Genomic DNA, 7,235 nt, shown 5'->3' with positions numbered 1-7,235 from the left:
TCTTTAAGACTTAAATTCTCTTGGCACATTATTATTTTGGAGTGTTTGATCTCCATAGAGTGAGTGTAGTGGAGGGTAGTCAGAGGCCCTGCTTTATTGAGGAGAAAGACCCAGCCCAGAACTCCAGCTTTGGCCTGCCCCTTACTCCCACTTTGTTCTGTATACTTTTCCCCATTCTTGATTTTCTTTCCATCATAATTTGCTTAAATCCTTGGTTTCTTCCCATAAATATTCAGTCAATATATTCCCAAATTTCAGAAAGTGACATACTCAGCAGTGTAGGTAGTTAAATGTATTATCTTTGCTGATCAGCTACTCACACACAAATACTCAAGTACATTATAGAGAGCCCCTCATTCCTCTCTCAGTTCTTGTAAATTCTGCAAGAATGTTCTAGAGGCAGAGAACTCATGAACAATGACTTCTATTAACCAATGAAAGACTTCTTTCCCCTTTTTGCTCAGGGATAATGGGGATTTCACCTTTTACCTTCTGAGGTAGAATTTTATAAGTGGGAAGAATAGGCCTTTGAATATTATCACAAGGGCCTACAATATAACCTATAACTCCTGCAGATACTGCAAACAATTCTTTAAATTGTACTGGAAAATGAGCCAACTTCTTATTTCTTAACATCTTTGGAAAGACTTTTAGTAAGCAGTTTTATAACCCTAGGGATTGTCACTGCTGCCCTATTCCTGGTGGAGGACAACAGTCTCACTTCCTTATGAGAAGGCTGGTAGGGATGCTTATTGTATTCCTGATCATTTCAGAACTAGAATAAATGTTCTTCTATTGGGAACATAAATCTGCCAATTAGAATTTTGTGCATGAAATACAAAATGACTTTTTGTAGAGAATAAGTGCTTTTAATTCCCTAAAAGGCTTATCCCGTAAATATTGATATTGGCAATAAAAAGCCTTTGGAAGACTGAAGACCTAAGTAGTTGCACCATAGTTTTTGGTGCTTCTCTAAGAATGGAGGGCGGCAGCTCATTGTTGAGAGTTGCATGCTGCAGCCTAATGGTCAACAATGAAATAAACACTTCTAGAATGTTCCCTTCAGTGTGAAGTTTTGTTGCCTAGTTAAATTATGTACACATATCCTCTCGGCACCTTCTACCTCATCTCAGTGGGCACTGAAGTAAAAATGGGGGTAAGTGATGAACAACAAAACAAAGTGGTGAAGTTCCAGGCAGTGGACAAAGAGAAAAACAAAGCACCATCTCTGGTGTGTGATTTTAATAGGTAGTAGCAGGAAAATCTGACTAGGCAAAACATGCCCACAGACAGGCATCCCAAGTAGAAAGTATAACAGTGGTATGACATTGGCGAAGGCACATTAAATGACAGCTAACTTGTTTCTAGAGAAGTTGAATAAGCATTCTAGATAGAGGTGATGGCATGTGAAAGACATGTATACCAAGTGAGACACATTTGGTTCATCCTAGCTCAGGATAAGCAGGGTCGTGACTAGACTGGCATCGCTTAACTGCTGAGGGCTTGACCCTACCATAGTTGTGGTGCAGGATGCTCTCAGATTTGTAGTTTCAAACAATTGAGTTGACTAGAATGTCAAAGATTATCTAGGTTGGAAGTTTGGAGATAGAAGGGAGGAGCCATCAAAGGGGAACTAAGTAGACCAATTTCAATCGGTTTTCAAGAAAGGAGTGGTGAGAGGTTTCAGATACAAGTAGCTTGTTGAAATAAGTGTGCTTCTACCTTTCTACAAACAAGGAGACTTGCTCTGAGGTACAGAAGAGTGAAACATTGTCCAAGGTCACAGCTAAAAAGTTTTGGAGCCAAGACTCGAACCAGTTTGACTCCAGAGTCTACTTTTGTTCTTTTAAATTTTCAGGTAAGTATACGAAGAGATGGGGTTCATCATGGCATCTGCATACATTTGAGTCAGTATAATTGTTCTCTTTTGTTCCTCTCCCTTGGGGTCTGTTCTTGAGTACCTCTGATTGGTCAAATAAAAGAAGGACTAAAAATGTCTTCTGAATTTAGCAACTAGAAATTTAGTAATACAAATAATAGTGATTCTAGAGTGCTGAACACACAGGACCGATCACCATGGCTCAGGCTTGACCCACTGTGGATGAGGACAGCACTGCCCTCTCTAGTAGCTTTCTTGGTTATTGTGACACTGAACTTCACCGCCTGTTTTATTGAATTGTCTCATGGTGTCAAAGTTTAGAGATACTTGTCACATTGATACATACCTGGCCATTTTAATGTCTTACAGTGGTTCTTGAGCTTCCTGAAAACTCTTTGAAAAGCAGATAAAAGTGTGTGTCCTTACTCCAGGGAATATGTGTTGCATCCATCTCTGTCTGGCCAACCAGGACCAACCACTGTTCATGAAGTCCTGGATAACTGGTGGCTCAGGGTCTTTCCTTTAACTCCAGGTGCATAGAGTATAGAACTCAAAAGTTAAGTACCAAGAGCCCTTGAAAATTGCCATGAGTTGGAGGATTTCTACAGTCTTAACTAACTTAGGGACGAGATACAGTCTTCAAAGGTGACTGTATGCACAAAATTATTTTCCTATAATATCTTCACAGATGGTTCTATTAAATATTATTTTGTTTTCAATTCTAATTACTCCAATACCATGTAAGGAGTTTAAAATTTATGTTTGTCTGTAAGAAATTTTATTACAAATGCAAGTTAAGAAGGAAAATATTTCCAGCACCCATAGGTAGAGTCAAGTGAATCTGCAAGTTCCAGGGCCAGCCAAGGGTACACAGAGAAACCCTGTCTTGAAAAAACAAGAAAGAAAGAAAGAAAAGAAAGAAAGAAAGAAAGAAAGAAAGGAGGGAGGGAGGGAGGGAGGGAGGGAGGGAGGGACGGACGGACTCACTACAGAGGTGACTTCCAGTTCAGCCAAGGCTATACAGAGAAACCCTATTTTGAAAAACCAAGAAAGAAAGGAGGGAGGGAGGGAATAGATGAACTGGGCTGGCAGGTTGGCTCAATGAGTAAAAATGCTTGCCACCAAATGTTACAATCTGAGTTCACTTCCTGGAACTCAAGTGGTGAAGAGAGAGAGAATGGAATGTCCTCTGACTACACGCGTGCTATGGCGCAGACATGCCCATACACATACACACAACAAACATGTTTAAGAAAATTAAGAAAAGATAATTTCTGTGTACATAGGATTTAATAAGATATAGTAAAACCCCTCACAATTTAAATTCTCAACCTTAATAGAAATTTTCATTACTAAATCCAGAGTGCTGTTGGCTCCAAAACTAATGCTTTTGATTCTGTGTACTTAATATTGGTGGCTGAACCTGACAGCTAAGTTGTTTAAGGTGGTGCAGCAGTATGCAAATAGCTGGGGTTGTTAAATGTTACTGTTTCATAACTGCTCATTAGTCCACCAGACGAACTGACCTGTGAGATGACTTGGTTTGAGTAGAATAAGCAAATTGAATCTTACATTCTGTCACTCACGAGCTGGGACTCTTGGTGTGGACACAGCATCCCCCTAGTTCTTCCTTGTGCTCCGTTTCAGCCTTTGCTTCTCGCCCATCTTCAGTCTTTTGTGACTCATGCCAACCTGCAGAATAGCTGGAGCCTCACAACCACTACTCTTGGCTGGGATTCTGGGATTCCACAGCTGCCACATTTTGCCAGGACCCAAAGTGGGGCAATAGCAACCAAAGACCAGAACATCCACCCAACAAATACGAGGCCAGACATCTACACAAGGAAACACTTCAAAAGTTATAACTCCAGATTCCAAAAATCCTGGTGTAAAAATACAAACATGAGCGACTGAGACAGTGTGCCTCCTTCAGAAACCAGCAACTCCATTGTGTTAGCCCCTGAGAAAAGCAATTTAGTTATTACTCATCACTGTCAGGCAGGGTAAAACCAACAAGTGAAATTAAATTTATTCACCTGTTTCTTAATTTTTTTATTTCAAGTACTATAACAATCATGTTTTAGCTTTGAAAAACTAGAATTCAGACTTTGATATAGTAACATATACTGGAATCTCTTCTGTGGTAGTTGCTGTTTATTGATCACTGGGTCCTGAACATTTTAGACATTTTATTATTTTATACTTTTGGGGGTCTTTTTGTTTTTGCTTGCCTAAGGTTGCATAAGTAGCTCATTGGAATACTTAGGTGTGAGTCCAGGGCTGCAAGATACAGATTCACTCAGTGTCCTGCTCACTGGCCCTAAGGGATGATGTGGATATGTTAGTCCTCCATGTTTAATTTTTTCTGTTAAGTTCCTGTTGGCTTGCTTACTTCAAAAGCTACATATGTTTAAGATTTTCGTTTGAGTTACCTGCCATTTATCCTTTTGTTCTTTGTAAAGTTTGTTCCTGTGATATTGTTTGCCTTTTTCCACCCTTGGCATATGTTGCATCTTCCCTTTTGTTTGTTCCTTTTTAAAATTCAGTCTCAGCATTTTCCACTGCTTTCTATAACTGATTCACTAGGGGGTTAACAAAGTGAAAATTTAAAAAAACAAAAAAACAAAAAACAAAGACTCCCCCTTTTCTCTTATGTTTCTTTGTCCATTCTCTTCAGTCTGCCTCACTTCCTTTTTCATTTCTCTGATGCTGTTTTTATTTGCTACAATGCTGTGGCATTGCTTCTGTGAGAGCTTTGAAATTTACTGTTTTACATTGACTATTTTTAGACCTGGTTTTATTTTTAGTTAGTTTTTATAACTCTCTCTCTCTCTCTCTCTCTCTCTCTCTCTCTCTCTCTCTCTCTCTCTCTCTCTCTCCTTAGCATTTTAGTTAACAGTGATAAACTCTTTAAGGAACCCCTTTGGAGAAAACAATGTAAGCACTGCAAGACTTGAAGACACAAGACTTCCTTGGTTTTCTATAGTGAGAGCTTCAGCTATTGCATGTATCGCTGGTAATTCTCAAATTTGCTTATCTTCAGACTTAAGTTTGGAGACTCTTTTTGCTGTTTATAAGTGTTCCATAAGTAATTTAATTATATCTAAAGCTTGTACCCCATTGGCCTTGAAGATAAACCTGACCAGCTTCCTAGTGTCCAATTCCTTTACCCAAACACATCATCAAGTTGTGAGCATCTGGTGCCCCCTTGTTTGCAAACCTCTAACTGAACTGTTAGCCCAGCTGTTTTTCATAACCTCCAACCATTTCCTGTCCATCTCTTCCTTTCCCAGCATTTTGCCTTGGTTTAAGCATTTTGTAACTGACATAGGCTCTTGCAGTAGCCTCTTTACTGCTTTCTTATGCATGTCTTTTATCCCAGTACTGTCATAATACCAAGAGTCTTCTAAAAGGATTAACCCCATTTTCTACAGAGTGAAAGGTCACACATTCCAGGCTATACCCTGGCCCTCATGCTATTCTGGACTTCTCTCCTTGCACTGTGAACAGTTATTTTGTTTTGGCCACACCTTTTAGTCTAGGTGCTTGTAACCAAGCATTTACCCCGTGTCTTGGCTCATTCAACTCCTTGCTCCAGAAGTCTTTCTGTGTAACTTTTTCCTATCCCCTTTCCCCCCTGAGTTGGTTCCATATAGCCCACTTCATAGTAAGGCCTCCACCTCACTATGTAGCTGAGGATGACTTTGAACACCTGATCGATCCTCTTGCCTCCACCTCCCAGGTACTTTGCAGTCACGTGCCTCCATGTGTGGTCCTTTTCTATTTCCTTTAAGTCTGCTAAAGTCATCTTTCTAAGTCCCAGCTCCAGTGCCCCCAATATAAAGCCTTTCTAACGTTCTCACACTCTTTCCCACAGACCCAGGAGGAACTACAGTTCCATCCTCCCACAGAACCCGGCTCCCATCTCCAACATATGCAGCCCTGCAACTCAAAAGTCTGTGTCCCTAAATATTTGCTCTGTGTGATCCCTACAGTAGAAGACAGTTCTTACTCAGGCCTTTGAATTCTGGGCACTCAGTACAGCAGCTAACCCATGAGACACACTCAGCATATGTTTGCAGGGTCAGTACACTGAATTGTAAAATTTTATGCACACTTTTAGGGAAATAATTTAAATGAAAGGAGAAAACAACAGCAAAGTAAGGAATTGGGGCAGGGGAGAAGCACATGAAAGAAACCAGAACAAAATACCAGGAAGACAAATATATACTGAGCACTTTGGAAGAGGGAGTTAACAAGCAAAATTGATTCTTTGGAACAGAATGATGGAAAGGTAAGAAAGTAGAAAAGAGAAGGAATGGAGCAAATTAGGAGGGAAAAGATGCAGGCTTCCAGTGGGCCATCACACTTATGATAGATTTTATGTTGTCTAGATACTTTAATGAACTTCCATGTCAGCAAATCATAACAGTTTTTCATCTGAAAAGGTGACTCCAGTGATAAATACCTTGGTCAGTATATCATAATGTAAGCATGTTTCCATGATGAGGGTGGCTTAAGGCTGAGCTTGGACCTACAGTGGCAGAGTCCACATGGTGAGCTGTTTTTTTCCTTGATGGTTGGACTAGAATCAGATGCAAAACAGCATATCTTCATTGAATACCGTAATAAAATGGACATTACTGAAGAAGGATGGAGATTTATATGAAATTGCAACAGAAATGTTTCTAACAAATTCAACAGGTGAACTGGTAGGGAAAAAAAGAACAAAACAAAACATTGAACTGTGGGGCCAAAGGCATTAATTCTAGTTCCACTTCACCATTCTCGTAGTAGGACTTTAGATAAATTATATAGTTCTCTCAGTTTCCCCATGTGGGAACGAGAATGGCTATCTCTGGGCATGGACTGTTTAACGGTCCTGGCTAGCAATCTATAAGTACACAGTGAATCACCATTACTATTATAAATGTTCAGAAAGAGCACTGTGGCCTGGTACAGTGACCCATGCCTAGCATTGTAGGTAAAAGCAAGATTTGTAATTCTAGCCCAGCCTTGTACTAACAGTGAGACCCTGTCTGGATGTACTGAGGCCTGGTGATGTGGCCCTTTATCATCCACGGGGATCTGACCTTGATACCCAGCACTTAATTAGAAGATCTGTGCAACCTGAGCACTCTTGCTGTTTCCCCTAGAAACTGACATCTCTTCAGTGACTATCATAATCTTGATAGAACTGACTGTTGTGGTTGCAAGTCCTGAATTGTAACTGGTTCACATCTAACCATGAGCATCCCCAGCAGAGGGCAGCAAAAGTCCAAAGTCTGCTGCTTCCTCAACTGAGAGGAAAACCACTGTACTGTTGAGAACATGACTGTTAAGTACACTGGCTGCT

This window comes from Cricetulus griseus (genome assembly GCF_003668045.3).
Source record: "Cricetulus griseus strain 17A/GY chromosome 1 unlocalized genomic scaffold, alternate assembly CriGri-PICRH-1.0 chr1_0, whole genome shotgun sequence".
Classification (NCBI taxonomy): domain Eukaryota; kingdom Metazoa; phylum Chordata; class Mammalia; order Rodentia; family Cricetidae; genus Cricetulus; species Cricetulus griseus.
Note: the sequence above shows the minus strand (reverse complement) of the source record.